The sequence below is a fragment of the Saccostrea cucullata genome, unplaced genomic scaffold (assembly GCF_032062105.1).
Source record: "Saccostrea cucullata isolate Sc308-1 unplaced genomic scaffold, CSIRO_AGI_Scuc_v1 ctg8397, whole genome shotgun sequence".
NCBI lineage: Eukaryota > Metazoa > Mollusca > Bivalvia > Ostreida > Ostreidae > Saccostrea > Saccostrea cuccullata.
In genome coordinates this window covers 1-27,497 of record NW_026926451.1, presented here as the reverse complement: position 1 = coordinate 27,497, position 27,497 = coordinate 1, and the positions used below count along the sequence as shown (strand labels likewise).

Sequence of the window (27,497 nt, the reverse complement as noted above, 5' to 3'; positions counted from 1 at the left end):
TGTAAAAATTTCTTTGAATTTTTTTTTGAAAAAAATCAAAAAATTCATATAAAATAATTAAGAGCTAATATCAGCCTTTCAATGCTGAAACAATTTAACAGTTTAAAAAGGTTGACTAAGAGATCTATAAAATAAAAAGTTAGTGTGGCATTCCTCCTCATACCGACACATTTGCAATACGTTTTACTGTGATGTCCGCCATTCAATTTCATTTCTCATTTATACTTATGTCAACGATCTTTACACGCTGCAATGCTACACTTTGTTTATTCCGACACATACATTTGTAATCTCTCTTCCCCGTGCAAGTCGGATAAGACAGGTTTCATGCAATAAAGATGTTAAGATGTTTATAAAAATATTACTTATATTTGATGTTCATATTTTGAAGTATGATACGTATAAGATTATGCTTCTCCAAAATATACCCTTTTCGTTTTCCACCCATACATTATTTTGAATAGATGAGCATTTATTATCTTTTAATTTACTATACAAAACCCACTTAAATTCATATTGTTAATTTTAATATCATGGCGAAAATAAGCTAAATAGTTGAGGTCAAACGTACTGAATATTTCTTTCCACAAATCTAATCATACAAGAAATATATTTAAATAGATTGAATTTTAGGTGAGGCAAGAAACGCAATGACACTAGATTCACAATAATACTAGATTATGATCTTAAAGTAAAAAAATCACATTTTCTGAAGATCAATACCTTTTATTGCTACAGATTATCATTTAAAAAAAATAGATTGTTCTGCTCTCGAATGCACAAGATACGCCATAGTAAACTTATATCGATACTGCAATTTTTCTTTTTTATTACAAAACACCTTAACACAGAACGGTGGTCAAAAGGTCACAATGTGTAATAGGTGTTTATTCTGACGTCAAAAACGTTCAATGCCGCGCAAAAGCAAAGTCATAAGCGAAAATCAAAACATTAATTATTCAGATTGATTGTTACTGACGTTAGAGATAATTCAAGTATTCTAAATAATAAACCAAATTTGTAAAACAAGACAAGAAATTAGGAAAAGTAAATATATAAGCACTGATTCATAATTTTTTGATAGATGTAGTCTAATATCTGCAACTATCTGTGCAAATGAATTTTAATAACGCGCGCTGGGGCATTACTCAATATGTTTGCATTTATCTTTGCATTTCTAAGACTACATATAATTAAAGTAATGACACAAACATCGATATATGTGTTAAGTCTTTCTCTATTGCGATGTGTAGACCATGGTACATAAATAAAAAAAAATGTAGACTAAATTGTTGTGAGATGTGTATTGTTTCATTATGTATATAATTAGTAACATTAAGTTTCTTGAACATTCCAGAGTGGTCAACATGTTTGGTCATTTTATCTAGAACATTCTTAAATTTTGTGTATGTCCAGATTGTTCCAGTAATATCATGCTTTAACAATTTCTAGAATATTCTAGATTTATATTACTGTATAAATACCCTGTCAATTCGATGCATAAGATACTTTGTCGTATAAGCACTATTGAGATATAACTGGGATATGTATTTTCACTGGGACATTGTGTGCAGAAACGGACACTCTGATGTATGTATTTTTAGATTCTTGCTAAGTTTGTACTTTATGTTTGATATATTTATTATATATTACTGTAAATAAATTATTGTTAAGTTTAAATTGTGTTATTGATCTTTGCTGGCATTTCGGGTAATTCTGACCCATAACAGAATTGGGGGCTCGTCCGGGATCAAGAATTTCTTGCACTTTTGCAGTTTATTGTCAGAATTTTTGTTAATTTAACCTTAAATTTAATTATAAGCCAGCAGAAATCAACATGGTGTTTTCGGTCACAGACTTTCTTAGTTCACCAAGTGTTCAGGTTTTTGATACGTTAAAAAAGGATGACTTGATCGCATTAGGTTTGCATTTTGGGTTAGATGTTAAATCCTCTCAGAAAAAGCAAGACATTAGAATTAAGGTTGCAAACAAACTAGTAGAAGAAAACATCTTTGAAAAATACGATCTTCCAGAATATACAGTTAAATCAGAGTTAGGCTCTTATAAAATGGCAGAATATCAGTTTCAATTAGAGTTAGAGAAAATGCGATTTGAAAGAGAAAAATTAGAAAGAGAAAGAGAAGAACGAGAGAGTAAACGAAAATTTGAATTAGACAAATTAGAAAGACAAGAGCGAGAAAGAGAGCGTGAAATGAACTTTGAATTAGAGAAATTAAAATTACAGAACCAACCAGAACCGTCAGTTGTCAAAACTGAATTTGATGCAGCAAAAAATATCAGATTAGTTCCAAAATTTCAAGAAAAATCTGTAGACAAATATTTTCCACAATTCGAAAAGGTAGCAGAGAATCTTAAATGGCCACGAAATGTTTGGTCAACAATGTTACAAAGTGTACTGGTTGGAAAAGCGGCTGAGGTATACTCTGCACTAGGGGTAGTTGAGAGTTCAGACTATGAGAAGGTCAAAGCAGCAATATTAAAAGCATATGAATTAGTACCTGAAGCGTATAGACAAAAGTTCAGAAAGTATAGAAAGTTTGATAATCAAACATTTGTTGAATTTTCACGAGAGAAAGAAGATTTATTCGATCACTGGTTTAGATCTAAGAAACTTGATAAAACTTTTGCTAATTTGCGCCAGGTCATCCTGGTAGAAGAGTTTAAGGAATGTGTTCCTCAAGATTTGAAAACACATTTAGAAGATAAAAATGTGAAAACTCTTGAAGAGGCAGCAGTCATATCTGATACTTATGCTCTGTCTCATAAAAAGAATTTTGTTTCAAGATCTCAGACTAGCAGTAATTCTACCAATTCAGACACATATAAAAACAGTGGTTCAGGGTCTCAGTCTTTCACAAGTTCCCAGTCTCCATCCCAAGGTGGTTTTAAGTCCAGTCCAGGACGTGTTGAAGGATCGTCTGGAATAGGGTCGCTTCCTACTTGTAGTTATTGTAAGAAAAAGGGTCATCTGATCAGTGAATGCTTTAAACTTAAGAGAAAAAATGATTTTGATAAAACTCAACCACATGCTTGTGCGGCAGTTAGAGGTGATAGAGAAGCCTTAGTTTCGATTTGTTCTGACACTCCTGATGTCCAGGGTTCACAGTTCAGTTCTATTGATTCTATGGAGGATTATAAGCCCTTTATGTCTCAGGGATTTGTTTCACTCGGTGACTCTAGCGAAATAAAACCTGTCCAGATTTTGAGAGATACTGGTGCTGCACAGACGTTATTGTTAGAGGGCGTGCTTCCTTTGTCTGAGCAGACTTCTACTGGTGGGTCAGTTTTATTACAGGGTGTGGAGCTAGGCGTCATTGATGTTCCCCTGCATAGAATTAGTTTGAAGTCAGATTTAGTTACTGGACCTGTTATCGTAGGTGTTCGACCTACTCTTCCCGTTCCAGGCATTTCTTTGTTGTTAGGCAACGATCTGGCTGGTGGAAAAGTTGTACCAGATCCTATAGTTTGTGAGAAGATCACTCCAGATGTCATGTATAATGATGAAGATGATGACATTTATCCAGCCTGTGCTGTTACTAGAGCGATGGCCAGAAGACGAGAAATGGAGGCAGACCATACCCACGCCTCAGACCATACTCAAGCCTTTGACGAGACGAATTCCTCTGTTGATATTGATTTGAATGACACTTTCTTATCTGACCTTAATGGCACTCAAACAAACATGGAACCACACAATATCAAGAAGCAAGAGAAGAAAGAACTGTTACCAAAATTTGGTGGTGAGGATGATGAGTTGCATCCACTAGTTAGCAAAGGCAAGGGCATCCTCAGCCGAGAACGTTTACTCTCTGAACAACATAAAGACCCAGATATCATTCAACTTAGTAAGAGGGCACTTCCACCAGAAGAGGCTACTAAAGTTGGAGAATGCTTCTATATGAAAGATGGCATCCTTATGCGAAAATGGCGACCACCTGACGCTTCTCCAGATGAAGTGTGGCGTGTTGTTCACCAGATAGTGGTCCCAGCTGCTTATCATCGAGATGTCATGAGTTTAGCTCACGATACACCTATGGCTGGTCATTTAGGTATCAATAAGACTTATAATAGGATTTTGAGCCATTTTTATTGGCCTAAGCTAAGAAAGGATGTTTCGAAGTTTTGCAAGTCATGCCATGTCTGTCAGATGGTAGGTAAACCAAATCAGAAGATACCATCTGCTCCTCTCCAACCCATTCCAGCTTTTGAAGAACCGTTTAGTCGAGTGTTGGTGGATTGTGTAGGACCTTTGCCTAGGACCAGATCTGGAAACCAGTATTTACTTACCATTATGTGTACCTCCACTCGATTTCCTGAAGCCATACCTCTTAGGAATATAAAGGCAAAGAGCATAGTTAAAGCCCTAACCAAGTTTTTCAGTTTTGTAGGAGCACCCAAGGCAATTCAGTCGGATCAAGGCTCAAATTTTATGTCGGGGTTGTTCCAGCAAGTCATGCATGAGTTGGGTATAAGGCAATATAGATCAACTGCTTATCATCCTGAGTCCCAGGGAGCGTTAGAACGTTTTCATCAAACCTTAAAAACAATGCTGAAGACCTATTGTTACCAGTATGAGAAAGACTGGGACGAAGGGGTTCATCTTGTGCTATTTGCTGCACGAGAAGCAGTCCAGGAGTCTCTTGGGTTCAGTCCTTTTGAATTGGTGTTCGGACATACAGTTAGAGGTCCTTTGAAATTGTTGAAGGAAAAGTGGCTGACTGAGACTAGTGATCTTAATCTTTTAGATTATGTGTCTGATTTCAAAGAAAAACTTTACAAAGCTTGTAAATTAGCACAAGAAAATTTGAAGAATTCTCAGATGAAAATGAAAATGTGGTATGACAAAGATGCCAGAAATAGGGTGTTTAAGCCAGGTGATAAGGTTCTTGTATTTTTACCTATTCCTGGTCATCCTTTACAGGCCAGATTTTATGGTCCTTATGAAATTGAAAGCAAGATCAGTGATGTAAACTATGTAGTTAAGACACCAGGTCGACGTAAAGAGAAACGGGTTTGTCACATTAACATGTTAAAAGAGTATTTTGAAAGGTGTGACCGAAATTCTGTAAAACCAGTTTCCACTTTAGCCAATGCTAAGACTGTTCAAAATTATATTGAAAGTGATACGAGTGTAGAAATGAATGAGAAAGATTGTAATCAGAGTGTTCGTTTGAAAAACTCAGAAATTTTGGCTGATTTTGATGCCAAACTTGGACATTTGAACATTCACCAAAAAGAACAAGTTAAAAACTTGATGAATGAGTATCATCAAATCTTCTCGGATGTTCCAAAGAAAACTAATGCAGCTTGTCATGATGTTATAGTTGGCGACGCTCTGCCTATCAAACAACATCCGTACCGTCTGAATCCAATAAAATTGCAGTACCTAAGAAGAGAAGTGCAGTACATGTTGGACAATGACATTGTTGAACCTAGTAAAAGTGATTGGAGCTCACCGTGTATTCTTGTACCAAAACAGGATGGTTCTTACCGATTATGTACAGACTTTAGAAAGGTGAATTCTGTTACCAAAACTGATTCATATCCAATACCTAGAATCGATGACTGTATTGACCGCATTGGAAACGCCAAATTTGTCAGTAAATTTGACCTGTTGAAAGGCTACTGGCAAGTACCGTTAACAGAAAGAGCAAAAGAAATATCTGCTTTTGCTACACCAGATGGACTTTACCAGTATAAAGTAATGCCTTTTGGCATGAAAAACGCACCGGCTACATTCCAAAGGATGATTCACTCCCTTCTTCAAGACCTTGAGGGATGCGAGGCCTACATTGATGATGTCGTCATATATAGCAACACATGGGACGAACATCTCCGAATCATGCGTGCTTTATTTGACATTTTAGCTAAAGCAAACTTAATTGTGAATCTTGAGAAGAGCGAATTTTGTCATGCTTATGTAGAGTATTTAGGTCATAAAGTAGGTCAAGGTTATGTTACACCCATAATGGCTAAAGTGGAAGCTATTGCAAAGTTCCCGATTCCTACAAACAAGAAAGAATTAATGAGGTTTTTGGGCATGGCTGGGTTTTACAGAAAATTTTGTCCAAATTTTTCCTCAGTAGTTAGTCCACTTACAAATCTTTTACAAAAGAGGGTTAACTTTGAATGGACAAAGGACTGTGAAAAATCCTTTCATAAAATCAAATCTATCCTGATGAGCAACCCAGTTCTGTCAACTCCAGATTTTTCTAAGCAATTTAAGCTTACTGTTGACGCTAGTGATGTTGGAATCGGGGCAGCTTTGTTTCAAGAACATAGTGATAATGTAGATAGAGTTGTTTCTTATTTTTCAAAGAAACTTACAAAATGTCAACGAAATTATTCTACTATTGAAAAAGAATGCCTTGCTTTGTTGTTAGCTTTACAGCATTTTGATGTTTATTTGAATGTTACTTTGCATCCAATTCTTGTGTATACTGATCACAACCCCCTGACATTTTTGCATAAATTGTCAAACAAGAATCAAAGACTGACTAGATGGAGTTTGTTGTTACAAGAATACAACATAACAATTAAGCATATCAAAGGCAAAGACAATGTTATTGCAGACGCCTTGTCAAGAGTATCGTAAACATACTAGATTTTGTATTAATGTACATGTTTTACAATTTAAGTTTTTTTCATTGACATTCAAACTTTTTAAGGGGGGAGGTGTTGTGAGATGTGTATTGTTTCATTATGTATATAATTAGTAACATTAAGTTTCTTGAACATTCCAGAGTGGTCAACATGTTTGGTCATTTTATCTAGAACATTCTTAAATTTTGTGTATGTCCAGATTGTTCCAGTAATATCATGTTTTAACAATTTCTAGAATATTCTAGATTTATATTACTGTATAAATACCCTGTCAATTCGATGCATAAGATACTTTGTCGTATAAGCACTATTGAGATATAACTGGGATATGTATTTTCACTGGGACATTGTGTGCAGAAACGGACACTCTGATGTATGTATTTTTAGATTCTTGCTAAGTTTGTACTTTATGTTTGATATATTTATTATATATTACTGTAAATAAATTATTGTTAAGTTTAAATTGTGTTATTGATCTTTGCTGGCATTTCGGGTAATTCTGACCCATAACAAAATGTAGACAAATTTGAACTTTTAGTTAAATAAATTAATTTTTTTCCGAAACGATTGATAACAGCAGTAAGGCAGATGTTGTTTTCATAATTTATTGATTGATTGTATGTTGTTTAACGTCCCTCTGGAGAATTTTTCACACATCTGGAGACGCCACCACTTGCCGGTGGAGGGTTACAAATTTTGTCCTATGATGGGCACTCAGGGTCTTTGAGCAGTGAGGGATCTTTTTCGTGCTAGCACCTACTGCGACACGTGGCCTCGGTTTATACGGTCTCATCCGAAGGACCGGTCTCCACGTCCCGCAGGATAATTTATTGAAGAAATAAAGGCATTGATCTAAAATAAACAAATAAGTCAAAATTAGGAAAATTGAGAAAAAAAACATATGAGATAATTTACCTACAGTATACGTTCAAGAAAAAATAACTCCATGAAAAAATGTGTACTGTTAACAATTTAAATTGAAATCTTACAGACCCATTACTATTCAGTTACAACTTTGAATGCAAAAATACAATGAATTAAAACGTGTGCAAACAAAATAATAACAAAAATCAAATCTTTAAATGGTAAGGAAACACATAATCAAATATTCAAGTTAGATACCATTAAATGCGTAAAAACAAGCGCGAGGTCGAATGCCAGTCATTTCAGATATATTTTACCTAGGTTGTTATATTGATACTATACGGTTTGATTGCATTGGTACAACTCCAATATTTCTGATACCTATTTACAGAAAACGTAGCAAATAATTTGCTCTTATGTCATTAAATAATTCTATTCGTTCATTGTTTTTATTTGTGCACAATTGGTATGATATGCAGATGGGATTTTCCTACATTCGTTTTGACGGCAAATTTTCTAAATACGAATGAAGGTACGCAGTTATAATAATAAAAATCAACACAGGCTCCTAATGTTGTTTATGAAATTTTAGACATAATTTTGCTTGCAAGACATTGTATATCTTGCTTATAATCTTCTGTAAGTAGTAATAGGCATCCAGGAAAGTCGTATCATTAGTTGTGGACATGCCCCCCCCCCCCTGTATATAAAATATTCAGCATTAAATGCGAGAATAAAATTTATGTTTATTACTAGGAACAGGTGTACATATTTTGATGAAATTGTTCTTAAGAGTCAAAATCAGCAAGCATCGAGCATTTAGTTAAAAAATGTGGAAAGTGGCATAGAAACAGATTTGGTTAAAACTCATATATAAATTTTCAAAACAAAGGGTATAATAGAAAAAAGCAAGCCAAAAATAATTTTTCGCATTGTTGCTATGGAAACCACGCGCCTTTCAAATAGCGTGTTTTGTACTTTATCATGACACTTGAATTTATGGTTAAACAAATATTTTTTAGTACTAGTCATTAATAAAAGATTTTTAAATAATTATTCTATTTATCTAAAAATACTCTATTTTAACAACTGTTGATTATTGAAATTCTCTTCACCTTTTGATAAATAAAACTAGTTTTTGGAGGTTTATTTTGATTTAAAAAACAGCAAATTTGCAGTACTCTATAAGAAATCTACAACCACATTAAAGCTTATCAACATAAAATATATATTAAACAGTATTTGTCCTAGAAGAATCAAGAAAAAAATCTGCAGGCAACTAAAGCATTTATATATGATAACTGATTTAAATCCATAATTTTCTGTCTTTTTTGCTTCAAATTACCTCCCTTTGGTATAGCTCTCTAACATAGGAGGAATAAACGGTAGTTTGCTTACATTGTTTTCAATAACAATGTACAGAAGACTAGAAGAAAATTACAAACTTTGAGCAGTCTGAGCCTCAGTTTTGGCGTTTTCATGAGTCTTAATTACGGTTAGTGACTGAATTTTTTACAATTTACCATTACAACAGTTTCTGAAGAATTTATAACAGAAATTAACCATGCAGGAAAATATGTAACACTTGGCAAGTGTTTTTTTTTTTTGCAAATTTCAAGTTAATTCTGATGGATTTATATGTTAGCATTACTTAAGTATTTTATAACTAAAAAGAAAAGATTATGCATGGCCTGAGGAACCAAGAGGAGGGGGTATGCCCCTCCTTCCCCTCCCCGATAATATTGCCGATATTAAACTATATAATATGATAATTAAAATGAAATTAAATTCCCCAACTTAGATTGTTTCTGCAGGCCGAACGTGAAAATTCTGTATATAGTAATAGATATCTTTATTACCATTTAAGATAATACCTGCTTTTTACATAAAAAATTATGAATTTATGAAAATCAACGATATTATGAAATATTTGTAAAATGGAATGACTTTTGTTATGGCGTCGTAAAAAAAGAAAAAGGGGCAGGGGGTTAACTCTGTACTTAATATATTTTAGTTTAGGAAAGGGGATTACCTTGGAAGTATTGTGATACAGACAAGTATATAATGTAATGGACTAGTGGTAACTGAATTGTATATATACCACAGTAAAATAATAAATTTAAAAAAAAAGGTTTTTGCTGATGTCATCCAGTGTTTACTTATGAAAGAAAATTCATATTCAGCTAACATTTTCACCGGTACCACTGCACTAATTTAAGTCAACTAGGTTCAAATAATAAGCATCATTAGAATTACAGCACATAAATTTTTGAAAAGAATTTCTATACTCTATTTTTTCTTGAAGGGGGGTGTTATTGGAAAGAAATGAAAACTACAATTTAGAGTTTTGACAAAACCTAGAACCAATTGACCTTCTTATTACAAGTTTATATTTAAAGAATATCTAAAATCAATACCGTCTCAACTTTGTGTTGTATACTTCTGTTTTTAGAATGAAATTCGCCACTTTGAAGCCAAACTCGGAAAGAAGCAGAAACAGAATTGGATGAGCTGATATAGAATTAGACAGGAAAAACGTGTAAATAATACATTTAGTAAAAAAGTTAACTTTTTAAAATAAAATGATAAACTAAACCATTGAGATCTCTTGGAATTTAATTGATTCCAATAAACATGCTTTGTATTCATCATCATTGCTCAAGCTCAACTAGAAATGGTTCTTAGTAAGTATATGAAGGCAAAGCTGTATAATATTATTACATTTAAATTTTATCACTTTTTCCGATTATGAGAATACATTATTACAGTACAGACCGTTGATGCTGGAAGTGAGTAGATAGTGTTACCGGAGACTCAGGGATCCAGAAAATAGATCCATAAATTGTACAATGTATTCATGAAAGTGGATCAAATAAAAATGTTCAATCCAAAAGTAACATTCTTTGTTTGTCTGTTAGCATTTTTTTTTTATTGATGTAAATCTAACAAGCTAATTCAGAGAATTTGTGTCCCCCGCTTAGGGAAAAATAAACCATGTTCGGGGTGAGGGTTGGGGGGGGGGGGGTTCGGATCGCAGAAGGATAAAACGTACGCTGAAATAGGACCTGGGGTCCCCCGCAAATAGTTCGTCATTTTGCGTAGTAATAAAACATTCTAGGAACTCTTCAGGTATTAAAGGCACAAAAGTAAATTCATCGATATCAATACGGAGACCTCAGGTCACCTTATATATTAATTGAATTTTAAATGATAGACAATTTTCTTTGTCTTACTCCAAAATAATCATATTTATAACTTTATATAGATGAACTTTCTTATATATATATTAGCAGAAACATGAAAGTATAAAGGATGACCAGAGGTAACCTCATATTTTACATCAATAGGGGACCAAAGATCACCTTACATTGTACATCAGTAGGGGTACCAGAGGCCACCTTATATTTAACATCGTTAGGGAGACCAGTGGTCACCTTATATTGTACATCATCAGAGGTATCATAGGTCACATTACATTTTTTTTAAAAATCAAAAGGGGTCCTAAGGTAATCTTTTATTGCACATAATGGGGGGACCTGGGGATACCTTATATCGTACATCATTTGGGGGACCAGAGGTCACCCTATATTGTACATCAGTAGGGGGACTACAGGTAACCTAATATTGTACTGTTCATCAGTAGAGGGACCAGAGGACACCTTATATTGAACATCAGTAGGGAGACCAGAGGGCACCTTATATTGTGCATTCGGGGGGGGGGGGGGGGTAGGAGGACACCTTATACTATACATCTGTAGAGGGACCAGTGGACACCTTATATTGTACATCAGTAGGTAGAACAGAGTTCACCTTATATTGTACATAAGTCGGGGGACGAGATGACACCTTATATTGTACATCAGTACGGGGACCAGAGGTCACCCGATATTTTACATTAGTCTGGGAACTAGTGGTCACCTAATATTGTACTATACATCAGTAGAGAGACCAGAGGTCACCTTATATTGTACATCAGTAGTAGGACCATAGTCATCATATATTGTACATCAGCAGAAGGACCAGAGGTCACTTTATATTGTACGGGGACTAGTGGTCACCTAATATTGCACTGTACATCTGTAGCTGGACCAGAGGACACCTTTTATTTTACATTAGTAGTAGGACCAGAGGTCATCTTATATTGTACATCAGCAGAAGGAACTGCCCCTGCGAGACGATCATGAATAATTCATGAATTTCCATGAATTTTTCATGAATTTTATTCATGAAATGTTCATGAAATGTTCATGAAGATCCTATGAACTTATTATTGGACATTTTCAAATCATGAATTTTTATTCATGAAAGAAAATTGATGAATATTCATGAATATTTTTTTTCATGAATAATTCATGAAGAGTCATATTCATGAAGATTCATCATTTCAAGAATGTCCAATAATAAGTTCATTGCATCTTCATGAACTATTCATGAATAATTTGATGAATTTTTTCAGGAATGTTCATGAATGAATAAAATTCATGAACCATTAGCATTCATGAATATTCTTGCTTATTTGTAAACAAAAAATGCAATATTATTATTCATGTTTATTCATGAAAATGCATGAAGTCATGCTAAAAAAGTAACAGTAGATGATTTATAATACAGCATCTTGAAAGATTTCACAGAAATGTTGTTTGTTTTCCAACCATGGCAACAAAATCTTTGTTAAAAAACTTAAAATAGACAATTCTGACACATTAAACCATAGTAAATGAGTAATGTAGTTCATTCCTGGTAAAAGTATAAAAAAAATTTCAATTCAAATGCAACTCTTTGCAGAATGTTTAACCTTACTTGGTCAAAAGGAGAGGGGGATTCTTCCTCAGCATGTTTCAAATTGTGTTTTAATGCCAGAAATTGAACAGTTTTTAATTCCAGTCTAGGAGAAAAGTTTGTTCAGCACAAGGGTAACAGTTTTCAGTACTTTCAAGCAGTTTGAGCAGAGATGGTCAATTCAAAAATCCTTATTGTCTCTCCATGTGGAATTTCCCGAATTTCATCATTTGGATCCTTTTCTTTCTTTCTTTTTCAAGAGCTCAGATTTTTGTGCAGCCAGAGTTTCTTGTCTTCTGCTCATCAACATTTGTGAACTGCTTCTCTTTTTCCTTCAAAAAGAAAGATTTTCTGAAAGTACCCATGATTGTAAAACAAGACTTTTTTGTATTTTCTTGCATTTTAGTTTCATTTAATTTTGCATCAGAGACACTTCCAAATTAAAACATTCTGAGTGGAATTTAAGCCTATTTTCTTGGACCACCATTTTGTAGATCAATCAGGCCTATAAATGTTTTGAGTCTCAGTCTATAATTAATGTGTGTTATATGGTTGGATCCAAACTCAAAGCAAAGTTAGACAAAAATTGCATTAAAAAAAAGAGACATATTAATTTCTCATAATGTGCTTTAATTGTTGTTATTTTACAAATAGACAGTAACATTTACAGACAGATTTCTGACTCAGTGATTGCCTCCATTTTTTGTCACTCACCAGTTATGAAGTAGATCGATCCTATATATAGTCTTCCTTCTTCATATTCTGTTATTTTCTTAAAAAGTTGACAAAGATCAGTGACTGTACTGTTTATTGGACACACCTTGTGAGAGGGTGAAAAACTACAAATTACAAAAGCATAATAAGAATTTGACAAAATATCAAAATCATAAGCAATCATACAAAATTAAATGCGTAACTTTAACATGTTAGCTGAACTGGCCTATGCCTATCGCATGCTGGAAATGCGCGGTTTTACAAAACATTGTAGTTGCAGAATTTAAACATGATAAAATATATTGCATAATAGAGGGCGGAGCCCTCTCACGGGCCCGAAGGGCCCGTGAGAGCGAAGCTCTCCCTATAGGTAACACGTATGTATATGAAAAATAAAAGAAATCTATTGTAAAATATATGTCAATTACAATACCTATGGAACTGAGATTCTTGTCGCCAATATGGCGTCCTGTAAAATGGCGTCGTTTTGATTCACGCGCAAATTCTCGTTGTTGATGAGACTTTTATCAAAAGTGAAAAACATTTAATCCAAGGATAATTAGAAGTAATGGTTTTTTACTTAAAATCAAATCCATCTTCCTACTTTCGATTTAGACGTTTAGATTTATTTATAGTTCGCGCTTCACAAGTATAACGGCATTTGATTGGTTAGAAATTCCCTACGGGCGGCGCTGTCGTCTGCACTATTGAGGAGCGGATCTATATGTGGCGGTTTTCACTAGACTGTAGAAGGAAAATAATCCTTATCTATTTGTTAATAAAATTTAATAAAAACGAATGTCTTCAGGATTATTGTCAATACATACCAAGCTAGAAATATAGTTTTTTTTTTTTAGACATACTGTACATTTTTTTTGAACAGTTAAAATAATATGTTTTAAAAGTTATATTTAAAATCAAATACCCTGTGAAAAGTCTATAAATATAGGGACTCAATAAATGTGTGGAATATTTTTTTTTTAGGTATCCAAATTCTTTATGAATATCTACTTGTACATAGATATATAAATATTTACCAGATGGAAGTCTGAGTTTCATTTTTGTTGTGATTTTTAAAATTCAATATTTCATTTTATGAAGCTTTTCAAATGACAAAATTTCAGCATCTTAAAAATAATAATCAAAAGAAAAATCTTAATTGATATATATGAATTTTAAAAATATAGAAAAGATTTTTTAGACAAGTGGAATTACATATATACTGTAAAGTCTAAAATTAGGAAAAACTAAGTTAGACAATGTATGATGTACAGTCTGGAGAGGTAGTTGTTCAGTCTACATGTAGCAGTAAATGCATGTAAATAAACAGTCACTAAGTTATATGAATTCAATGTTGCAGTGCATGCTGTTAATGTAATACACATCAAGCATATCAATATAGTTTTCTATCCTAATAAATGAGCTTTAAAACTTTTAAAAACATGAACTATGATGAAGCAAATATTCAGAATTTTTGTTTGACATTGATAAAATTAAATATTCAATTAAAACTTCTCAGAAGTGTACCCTACTATTTACAAGTTTTGGTTTTGAAATTATATGGTTAACCAAGTCTTAAACGACAAAGATACCAGAAAAATAACTTTTATTTTTGAGGTTGTTTTTTCTTCAGATAATTAAAAAGTATAAATGTTTTCAAAACGATTGTGTTAACTGTTAGATTTAGTAAGTTCGAAAGACTATTTAAATCAGATTTGTTTTAACATCAGCCAAAAAAAAAAAAAAAAACCCTGAAAAGTGAAATATACATTTTTCGTTAAAATAAAGAAAATAATCATTATAATTAAATTAATGGGTTACCAATTAATGTAAAATAAAAATAAATAAATAAATAAAAAGAAAATTTAAAAAGATATATCACAACAGGGACCTAATAAATGTCCCTAATCATGCATCCGTTGCAAAAATTTTTCTCATAAAAGTTCTGATGCTGTTATATTTTCAACCTTCGTGATAGTAACACAATCAAATTTGGTCTGATGATGAGATTCATTCAGGAAGTAGACCATCTGTCTGTATTTTAGATCTTCTGAGTTCGTCTTCTGATCTGGTCTTGACAATATTGTTCGTACTTTAGATGACGTCATAACTATGATAGATCTAATGTAATGGGAGTAATAACAGTTGAGAAATTACTTGAGGTTTCCAGATCAGTGTTGTTAAATAATCATATGAATTAAAAGAAGTGAAAGACAAAGAAATGATGCTCAGAAAAGTTTATGAGTTGATTATTTGTTTACTGTTACATGCATTAAAGTTTGAGGTGTCGTTGGGCCGAGGTGTATCACATTACTTGGGCCTCGGTACGTTGAATCCTTTACTGGTTCAGTGCATGCCGCTCCCTTTCCCCACTACATTCTTCGGCATTTAGTGCTCTGGCTAGACAACCCTTTGTCTCATGATGAAATATCTCAGTTAGTTCTTAGATTTATTACATGTATTTGAATGAAAAGTTTTTTTTTAAAGAAATGAGTTCTTTGTTCTTTGATTCTCTGACACTGACATACAATTTCAAAATTTATCTAATTTGTCATTAAACAATAAAAGGTAGTAATTTTCTCTTCATGGCTCCGCCCTCACTAACGGTCACACCGTCTAACATATTACTGTTAGATACAGATGATCAAGTTAGATATAAATTCAAGTACAACAATATAAAACTTACTCTTTAGGGAGGCCAACATCACCAAACTTAACAGCCAAAACACCAGGCAAACCGCATGGCTACCATAATTAGTATAAACAGAATATTGAACCCGATCGAAATAAAATTATGCAATACGAAAACGGCACAGTGACTATGCAAATAATAGATCACAAATACTGATTCAACCACTCTACAAATTCCCACTTCCAACGTCTCGCGCGTTTTAAAGTTTGCGCCTATTCAAAAATGTAAGGTAGAGCTAAGAAATACGTTGGTTTCGAATTTCCAAGATTTCTGTTTAAAAAAAATTACAAACACTATCTGAATAATTTTTCACTGAAAATACAATTTTTTATATCAAAATAAGTTTTATCAATGAAGAATTCGAATTTTTTACGTCATAAATTATACATGTATTGACTTTTAGTTTCGTATAGCAAGTATGGCGGCCCCCTATGACATGATAATAGCAATCTCTCGCCCTCAGACAGAATATTCTGAGCTGTGAAGACGCATAGGAGAATTAAAACTACAAAATACGAATGTGGATTATGTCATAGATACTTTACAACCATGCAGTCTGTGCTCTATCATTTACGCACGAAGCAAGGGAAACTTTTGACATTTAAACTGCACCAAAATTGAAATGTATATAGCGTTTCAATCCAGGAATAATACGGTACAGTACAGACAAGTGATATAATTTTTTAGTTGTTAATAAATATATAAAACGTTTTTTTACGAAGCTCACAAAGTTCATTTTCCAGAATGTTTCATTTTCCAACACCTTGTTTAAAGTTTGATGTTAGAGAAAATTCGGTCGAACAAGGTTGTGTGATGAAAAACGACATTAATTAAAGCACATTATGATGAATATAACTGTTTAATTTAAATTATGAAGAAACACAAGTAATGAATTTGAAAAAAAAATGCTGTCAATGGTGATGCACTGTTTGTTTAATTAAAATCAAATAGAAACACGAAATGTTCAGAGATTTCATGATTTATTTTTTCAGATGGTGAAAGAATGTTATTAACTACAAATTATACCAGGGGCTTGTTCAACAATTGCATCTGCATGCAAAAGTTGTATTATGAGAGTATTGAGTGTTTTCTGTCAATCATTTTTGTCAATTATTTTAGTCTTCATGAAAATTCATGAACATTCATAATACCTTGAACTCTACATTTTTTCTGTCTTTAAAATGAAAATTACCAATATTCAAGATTATATATTCATCATTTGTTCATGAACTACATTTTATGAATATATTCATGAATAAAGTTCATGAACCATCTTTATGAACCAGTCATGAACCAGTCATGAACACATCATGAATGTTCATGAACGATTCATAAAAGTTCCTGAAATTATGAATTTCACCTCACAGGGGTGAGGTCCTCTCTTGCATATGAGTAGGGGGACCAGAGGACACCTTATATTGTACATCAGTAAGGGAAAAGGGGTCACCTTTTATTGTACATCAGTAGGGGGACCAGAGGACACCTTAATTTGTACATCAGTAAGGGGACCAGAGGTCACCCGATATTTTACATTAATACGGGGACTAGTGGTCACCTTATATTGTACTGTTCCATCAGTAGAGGGACCAGAGGTCACCTTATATTATACATCAATAAGGGGACCAGAGGACACCTTATACTATACATCTGTAGGGGACCAGAGGACACCTTATATTGTACATCAGTAGGGGGACCAGAGGTCACCTTATATTGTATATCAGTAGGAGGAACAGAGTTCACCTTATATTGAACTTCAGTAGGGGGACCAAAGGTCACTTTATATTGTACATTAGTAGGGAGGACCAGAGGTCACATTAGATTAAACATCAGAAGGATGACCAGAGGTTACAGAAGTACCATAGGTCACCTTATATTGTACATCAGTAGGGGGACCAGAGGTCACCTTATATTTAACATCAGAAGGTGTACCTTATATTTCACTTAAGAAGGATGGCCGGGGGTCACCTTATATTGTACGGGGACTTGTGGTCACCTAATATTACTGTGCATCTGTAGCAGGACCAGAGGACACCTTATATTAAACACCAGAAAGGGGACTAGAGGTCACCTTATATTGTACATCATTAAGGGGATGAAAGGTAACTTTATATTGATCATCAGCAGTTGTACCAAGGGTAACCTTATATTGTACATTAGTAGTGTGACCAGAGGACAGCTTATATAGTACATGAATACGTACGGGGACCAGAGGTCAACCGATATTTTTCATGAGTACGGAGACTAGTGGTCACCTTATATTGCACTGTACATCAGTAGAGAGACCAGAAGGAATAGAGGTCAGCTTATATTGTACATAAGTAGGGGGACCAGAGGTCACCTTATATAGTACATAAGTAGGGGGACCAGAGGTCATCTTATATTTAACATCAGTAGGATGACCAGAGGTCACCTTATATTGTACATCAGCAGGGGAACAAGGGTCACCTTATATTGTACATCAGTAGGGGGACCAGAGGACACCTAATATTACACTTTAGATCAATAGGGGGACCAGAGGGCACCTTTTATTGTACATCAGTAGGAGACATCAGTCTGGGGACTAGAGGTCACCTTATATTGTATATCAATAGGGGGACCAGAGGTAACCTTATATTGTACATCAGTAGGGGGCCAGAATACACCATATATTGTACATTGGTAGGGGGACTAGGGGTCACCTTATATTGTATATCAGTAGGGTGACATCAGTAGGTGACCCAGAGGACACTTTTTATTTAACATCAGTAGGGGACTTCAGTAGGGGAACCAGAGGTCACCTTTTATCACCACTTTACATCAATAGGGGGACCAGAGGTAACCCTGTATTGTACATCAGTAGGGGGACCAGAGTTAACCTTATATTGTACATCAGTAGGGTACCAGAGGTCACCTTATATTGAACATCAGTAGGGGGACCAGAGGGCACCTTATATTGTACATCAGTAGGGGACATCAGAATGGGGACTAGTGGTTACCTTATATTGTATATCAATAGGGGGACCAGAGGTAACCTTACATTGTACATCAGTAGGGGGGCCAGAGGACACCATATATCGTACATTGGTAGGGGGACTAGGGGTCACCTTATATTGTACATCAGTAGGGGGGCCAGAGGGCACCTTATATTATACATCGGTAGGAGGACCAGAGGATATTTTATATTGTACATCAGTAGGGGGGCCAGAGGAGACCTAATATTACACTTTAGATCAATAGAGGGACCAGAGGGCACCTTATATTGTACATCAGTAGGGGACATCAGTAGGGGGAGAAAGATATCACCTTATATTGTATATCAATAGGGGACCAGGGGTAACCTTATATTGTAGATCAGTAGGAGGACCAGAGGACACATGCATATATCGTACATTGGTAGGGGAACAAGGGGTCATCTTATCTTGTACATCACTAGGGGGGCCTGAGGTCACTTTTTATTGTATATCAGTAGGGGGACCAGAGGTCACCTTATATTGCACATCTGTAAGGAGATCAAAGGACACTTTATATTGTACATCAGCAGGGGGACCAGGGGTCACCTTATATTGTGAATCAGTAGGATCAGAGATCACCTTATATTGTACACCAGTTGGGGGACCAGAGGTCACCTCATATTGTACATCAGTAGGAGGACCAGAGGACACCATATATCGTAAATTGGTAGGGGAACTAGGGGCCACCTTATATTGTACATCACTAGGGGGGCTGAGGTCACTTTTTTTGTATATCAGTAGGGGGACTGGAGGTCACCTTTAATTAAACATCAGAAAGGGGACCAGAGGTCACCTTATATTGCACATCAGTAAGGAGATCAAAGGACACTTTATATTGTACATCAGCAAGGTGACCAGGGGTCACCTTATATTGTGAATCAGTAGGACCAGAGGTCACCTTATATTGTACATCAGTAGGGGACCAGTAAGGGGACCAGAGGTCACCTTATATTATACATTAGTGGGAGGACTAGTGGTCATCTCATATTGACATCAGAAGGGGGGCCAGATGTCACCTTGTATTGAACATCAGTAAGGGGATCAGAGACCACTTTATATTGCACATCAGCAGGGGGACCAAAGGTCACCGTTTATTGTACATCAGTAGGGGGACTAGAGGTCACTTCATATTGTACATCAGTAGGGGAACCAGAGGACACCTGATATTGTACATTGGTAGGTTACCTTATACAAGGGTCGTTTAATAATGTCTTCGGTGCTCGGAAAGAAACAAAAGTCGCTTTTCAATAATTTAGTTATAATAATGATTTAACCTTAAATTATCTTTTTATTAAAACACATGTTAGTAACATTTTTATCCAATTTCTGATTCATTTTAAAGTGTTTTTCGAACTCATTTTCTGGTATTAACCTTTGTATACTGGATTATTGCAGATCCTATGATTTCCTGGACTTGTTTCTTCCTTCTTAAAGGCGTTTTCTCAAGTGAATGAATATTAACTTTTGTTTATCCCCAAGACTCCTTTACTCTTCAGGGCTTTCGGGTTTTGACGCTGTCATGGAAAAAATCTTATGTTGTGGGTTCCTTATTCTCATTAACCTTTTGATTTTTTCGCCAAAATATTGCTTTCTAGATTCCTCCAGAAATTAAACTGCATCCCTGAATACGAATTTAAACAATAAGACCACTAATATTTAAGAAAATTGCCTATAAATCTATCTTTGTGCTCTTGCAATTCTCTGCTCTTCTCAGACCTTTGCTTTTTTGTCAAGTACATCGATCGTATTGTAAATTTTGTTTTGAGGGTTTTAAGCAACAGACTCAAGTTTCATTATCTGTTTGAAATTCAAATAAACGTGGATAACTACAATTACTAAAATTTTTAATAATTGTTCATATATTCTTATACGCAGTCGTTTTCACTAATTTTTTAAAAGGGTTACTTTTGAGTAATAAGCTTTTTTTCTGTCAAACGTTTTTTAAACAGTGTGAACTACTCCCGAAATGATGTGTATTTTGAAAGAGGGCGTATAAGGCGTGTACAATCACCCGCTCTGAGTCAAAATGTTTTTCAATTTTAAAAATCCACAAAAAAGCTGTATTTTTCTAAAATCATGTTCTCAGTAATGTCATCTTCAAAATATTTTATCATTTTCTTTTTCTGAACGACTTATCATTTGATAATATTTATTTCAAAGCTGACAGTTAAGCATATTTAGTGGAAAATGGGTTAAATAGAGCTATAAAAACGAATTTTGAACATGAATGGGTCAAGTCTCCATTCTTCGTGAACGCTTAAATGATGGAAATGTTACAAACCCGTCCATTTAAATCACACTGAAAGACGTCAATAGTGCATATACTTCATACCGTACCGGTAGTGGTTAAAGCGGTTGGTCTTGGACTAAATCTGAGCTATGAAGAGAGTTCGAATCATACATGAAGCTTTTTCTTATTTTTTTTTTTGTTTTCAAATGTCATAAAAACCTGAATAAAAAATAAATTATTTCATAAATTATTAAAACAATGAAATACAGAATTTGATATGTAAAAGATTATATAAACCATAAAATTTAGAAAAAAAACTACTTTTCGAATTGAGAAATATCTTTTTTCAGAGCCGGGGGATTGTCCTCGCCTTGTACGCCTCCATTCTTTGCTATGTGTCATATAGTCAATCGTACCCCATCAGTGATTGTTTGTTGAAATTTGGCAAACAGTACATTATTTGTTTAATTTTTGTTTGCAAGTACGGTATCCATTTTTGATACCCATTATATATACATGTATTTTATTAGTGAAATCCACCTGCTCAATTGTCTATAAAACAAACATTGATTGAAGTAAATTTTTACATATTTCAGTGAGTATTTCTTTGGGGTTCTTAACAAATTTTACAGTAGCTTTAATGGACGGTTTAATTTTACTTTAGTTTACTGATTCTTTACAATTCATTTTTAATGTAGTGTCTCGAATACCCTTGTTTTCCAGCTTCTTACAGTTAAACTTTGTGATGAAAAGAAGTCACATCAATTGTTATAAATTCATTAAAGATGCAATAATGCGAAAAATTCAAGCTTAGTATTGTATGTCATACAGTTCAGGACATTATTTATTGAACAGCCCTCGTAATTTGTACATCAGTAGGAGGACAAGAGGTCACATTATATTGTACATGTACATCATTAAAAACTAATGATAACACGTTTTTGAACGACAAGGAAGAAATCGGAAGACACTTTATATTTTACATCAATAAGAAGACCAGAGGAAACCAGAAGACACCTAATATTCTTCATGAATATTGAGACCAAATGACTCCTTATTTGGTCACATGAATCAACGCATGTGACTTATTGTTATCAGGTTTTTTCTGCCGTCGTGCGCCGTGCATTGTGCGTTAACATTTAAACATTTTCAGCTTTTCTCTGTAATCCCTCAACAATTTACAACCAATTTTGGCATAAAGCATCTATGGGTGAAAGGGAGATTTTAATTCATGGTCCCTGCCCTCCACCCCCTAAGGCAAGAATGCTTGGGCGAAATTACTACAATTGATGAAATCTTTAAAAATCTTCTTTACTCATTAACATCAAGCCGTTAAACTGTTGGCATAATTATTATTAGCATTGACTCCATACCAAAATTGTGAAATTCATTGTCCCAGGGTCAGGGGCCCTAGGGTTAGGACAGGGCTATAAAATTTATATTAATTTATAATCTCTCTCACTTCGTTTGTCCGAATATAAATTAATTATACTTTTTATTCTGTATTGAAGAATAATCAACTCATATGTATGGAATGCTGCTCGTCAGAACGTTTATTACAAATTTAACACATTTGTATTCATTTCAACACACGTTATTTTTAATCATTAAATAATACTTATATACATACATATATATGTGTGTGTGTGCCTAATTTACTGGTATCCATTCTTTACATGTTCTGTACGAGCGATAGAGTAACTTTTTAAGCACGCACCTGCTATTTATATAACCATGTCACGTGACATAAAAACCACACAGATCCAAAACTCTGTTCACAAAGGAAATACCCATAACGACAATAATAATTATGAAATGCATTTATTCTTTGAAAATATTTCCCTCTGCCCCGAGATATTAAACAAACTAACTACATGCAAAGTTGTGATGGGGAAGGGTATTCTCTTCAAAATTTTGAAATTCGTGACCCAAAGGTCAGGGGTTCCGGTGTTACGGTGGGGCTATATAAACTGTAAAGTTTATATTCATTAAAGAGGCTGAGGGGTGGCAGACATTTTTAGACTATTTTGATCTCCTTTAAAAGAAGAGATCCATATAAAGATATACAAAAATGATCAAATTTTAAAAACTAAAATGTATGAAATTTTTCTTTGCTAAATGATAGTTGACAGCTTATGATACCGTATCTAAAAAATAAGTTAAAACTGATGGTTAATTTGTTGTCCCACAGGTTCCTTAATTCTTTTAAAAAATCTTCCTCTCTGCTCCTGGATATTATTAAACTAACTACATATACATGTAGTTGTGTTCTTGTCGTGTTCTTAAGTGAACCTCTAGCATCTCGTTAATATGCATTTTATCTCTACCCACTGGTCCGCCCTTATTTTCTTTTTAGGTGTCTGTTGGTTAAGACGGGTCTAGAATCGTTGATGCTTTATCTCTCTGCATTCATATATTTCTTATGTCTGATTTCTTTAAAAATGTACAACAAAGGGGACCACTGGTCTCCCTATTTATGTACAATACAAGGTGACATCTGGTCCCCCTTGTGATGTAAAATATAGAGTGACCTAAGGTCCTCATAATGATCTACAACATAGGGTGACCACTGACCCCCTATTGATGTATAAGGTGACCTCCGTTTCCCCTTATGATGTACAATATAATCTGACGTCTGCTCTTGTACAGTATAAGGTGACCTATGTTCCCCTTTCTATTGTACAATATAAAAATGACCAAAAGTCTCCATAATGAAATAACATATAAGATGACATTTGGTCAACTTATTGATGTTCAATATAAATTTACTTCTGGTCAACCCAGTAACGAACGTCAAAATTGAACTGAAATTCTGTCCCCCTACTGATGTACAATAAAAGGTGACCTCTGGTCCACCTACTGTTATCTCCTACTGATGTACATAAAAGGTGTCCTATGGTCCCACTACTGATGTACAATATAAGGTTACCCCTGGTCCCCGACAGTTGTACTATATAAGGTGACCCCTGGTTCCCCTACTGTTGTAAAATATATGGTGGCCCCTGGTCCCCCTACTGATGTTCCCTACATATGTACAATATGAGGTGACCTCTGTTCCCCCTACTGATGTACATAAAAAGTGTCCTATGGTCCCACTACAGATGTACAATATAAGGTGACTTTTGGTCCCCATACTGATGTACAATCTAAGGGGACCTCTGGTCCCCCTAATGATGTGCAATATAAGGTGACTTCTGGTCCCCTACTGATATACAATTTAAGGTTACCTCTAGTCCCCCAACTGATGTACAGTATAAGGTGACCTCTGGTCCCCCTAAATATGTAGAATTAAAGGTGATCTCTGCTCTCCTACTGATATCCCCTACTAATATACAGTATAAGGTGACCTCTGGTCCCCCCAAAGACGTACAATTTAAGGTGACCTCTGGTCCCCCTACTATAGCTAATGTACAATCTAAAATTTGCCTCCGGTCCCCCAACTGATGTGCAATATAAGGTGATTCCTGGTCCCCCTAATGATGTAGGATATAAGATGACTTCTGGTCCCACAAATGATGTACAATGTAAGCTGTTCTCTGGTCCTCTTACTGTTGTCTCCTACTGATGTAAATTATAAGGTGACCTCTGGTCCCCTTACATATGTAGAATTAAGATAACCTCTGTCTCCTACTGATGTCCCCTACTGATAACCAGTATAATGTGACCTCTGATCCCCCATACTGACGTACAATTTAAGGTGACCTCTGGTCCCCCTACTATAGCTAATGTACAATATAAGGTTTCCTCTGGTCCCACTACTGATGTGCAATATGAGGTGACTCCTGGTCCCCCTACTAATATGCAATATAAGGTTACCTCTAGTCCCCCAACTGATGTACAGAATAAAGTGACCTATGCCCCCCCCCCCCCAACATATGTAGAATTAAAGGTGACCTCTGATCTCCTACTGATGTCCAATACTGATGTACAGTATAAGGTGACCTGTGGTCCCCCTACTGATGTACAATAAAAGGTGACTCCTGGTCCCCCTACTGATATACAATCTAAGGGGACCTCTGGTCCCTCTACTGGTGTGCAATATAAGACTACTTCTGGTCCCCCAACTGATATACAATATAATGTTACCTCTAGTCCCCTAACTGATGTACAGTATAAGGTGACCTCTGGTCCCCCTACATATGTAGAATGAAAGGTGACCTCTGCTTTCCTACTGATGTCCCCTACTGATATACAGTTTAAGGTGACCTCTGGTCCCCCCAATGACTCACAATTTAAGGTGACCTCTGGTCTCCCTACTATAGCTAATGTACAATATAAGATTTCCTCTTGTCCCCCTACTGATGTGCAATATAAGGTGACTCCTGGTTCCCCAACTGATATACAATATAAGGTTACCTCTAGTCCCCCAACAGATGTACAGTATAAGGTGACCTCTGGTCTCCCTACTGATGTTAAAAAAAGGTGATTCCTGGTCCCCCTGCTGATGTAAACTATAAGGTTGCCTCTGGTCCCCCAACTGATGTACAGTTTATTTGACCTCTGGTCACCCTACTGATGTACAATTTAAGATGACCTCTGGTCCCCCTACTACAGTTAATGTACAATATAAGGTTGCCGCTGGTTCCCCAAATGATATACAATATAAAGTGACTCCTGGTTCCCCTATTTATGTTCAATTTAAGGTGAGCTCTGGTCCCCCTACTGATGTACAATTTAATGTGTCCTCTAGTTCCTTACTGATGTACAACATAAGGTGACCTTTGGTCCACCTACTTATGTACAATTTGAGGTGACCTCTGCTCCCGCTACTGATGTACAATATTGGGTGACCTTTGGTCCCCTTACTTATGTACAATATAAGGTGACCTCTGCCCCTCCCCCCTACTTAAGCTAATGTACAATCTAAAGTTTGCCTCCGGTCCCCCAACTGATGTGCAATATAAGGTGATTCCTGGTCCCCCTATTCATGTAGGATATAAGGTGACCTCTCGAACCACTATTGATGTACAATGTAAGCCGTTCTTTGGCCCCCTTACTGTTGTCCCCTACTGATGTAAAATATAAGGTGACCTCTGGTCCCCATACATATGTAGAATTAAAGGTCAACTCTGCTCTCCTACTGATGTCCCCTACTGATAACCAGTATAATGTAACCTCTGGTCCCCCATACTGACGTACAATTTAAGGTGACCCCTGGTCCCCTACTATAGCTAATGTACAATATAAGGTTTCCTCTGGTCCCCCTACTGATGTGCAATATAAGGCGACTCCTGGTCCCCCTACTAATATATAATATAAGGTTACCTCTAGTCCCCCAACTGATGTACAGAATAAGGTGACCTATGGTCCCCCAACATATGTAGAATTAAAGGTGACCTCTGCTCTTCTACTGATGTCCAATACTGATATACAGTATAAGGTGACCTCTGGTCCCCCTACTGATGTACAATAAAAGGTGACTCCTGTTCCCACTACTGATATGCAACATAAAGGGACCTCTGGTCCCCCTAATGATGTGCAATATTATGTTACCTCTAGTCCCCCAACTGATGTACAGTATAAGGTGACCTCTGGTCCCCCTACATATGTAGAATGAAAGGTGACCTCTGCTCTCCTACTGATGTCTCCTACTGATATAAAGTATAAGGTGACCTCTGGTCCCCCCAATGACGTACAATTTCAGGTGACCTCTGGTCCCCCTACTATAGCTAATGTACAATATAAGGTTTCCTCTGGTCCCCCAAATGATGTACAATATATGGTGACTCCTGGTCCCCCTGTTGATGTTCAATATAAGGTGACCTCTGGTCCCCCTACTGATGTAGAATGTAAGGTGTTCTCTGGGTCCCTTTCTGTGGTCCCCTACTTATGCATGTTATGTACAATATAAGGTGTCTTCTGGTTCCCCTTCATATGTTGAATTCAATATGCCCTCTGGTCCCCCTACTGATGTACAGTACAAGGTGCCCTCTGGTCACCCTACTGATGTAGAGTTTAAGGTGACCTCTGGTCCCCCTGACTATGTATGATATAAGGTGACACACTGGTCCTCTTACTGATATACAATATAAGGTGTCCTCTAGTCCCCAACTGGTGTACATTAAGGTGTCCTCTTGTTCCCCTACTAATGTACAGTTTTAGGTGACCTCTGGTCTCCCTACTTATGTACTATATAAGGTGACCTTTGCACTCCCTACTGATGTCCCCCTACTGATGTACAATATAAGGTGACCCTTGGTCCCCCTACAGATTTACAATATTACTTGTTCTCTGATCACGTTACTGTTGTCCCCTACTGATGTGTACTATAATATTAAATTGAATAAAATCTTACGGGAGACCACAGGTCACCTAACGTAATCTATAAATGTTAAACGCTTTTATATCATATATCGCATAAAATTGCAGTTAATGTTGCTCAGCACCCACCCTCCACCCCCTCTATCTTTTATAAAACCCTTCAGATGGTTATTCCTTTTAAAAATTGTTTGTTTTACACTTTAAAAGCTTCACAGTATTACGATTTATTCTACTTTCACTTTACGTATGCAACGCACTACATTTTGTAGCGGAGTAAACAGGCCCGATAGTCGTGAACTGAGCAGGGGGACCTCAGGGCCTATTTCAGCGTACGTTTTATCCT

At 35.5% G+C, this 27,497-nt stretch overlaps 1 long non-coding RNA gene across 1 annotated transcript; it reads right to left on the bottom strand.

Annotated features, from left to right (window-relative positions):
- Positions 1-12,023: 12,023 nt before the first annotated feature.
- On the bottom strand, positions 12,024-13,533 carry LOC134271728 (uncharacterized). The gene is made up of 2 exons (XR_009993078.1): positions 12,982-13,533; positions 12,024-12,599 (listed from the first exon to the last, which is right to left on the bottom strand). It is a non-coding gene; the product is annotated as an uncharacterized LOC134271728 (long non-coding RNA).
- Between the last annotated feature and the right edge of the window lie 13,964 nt (positions 13,534-27,497).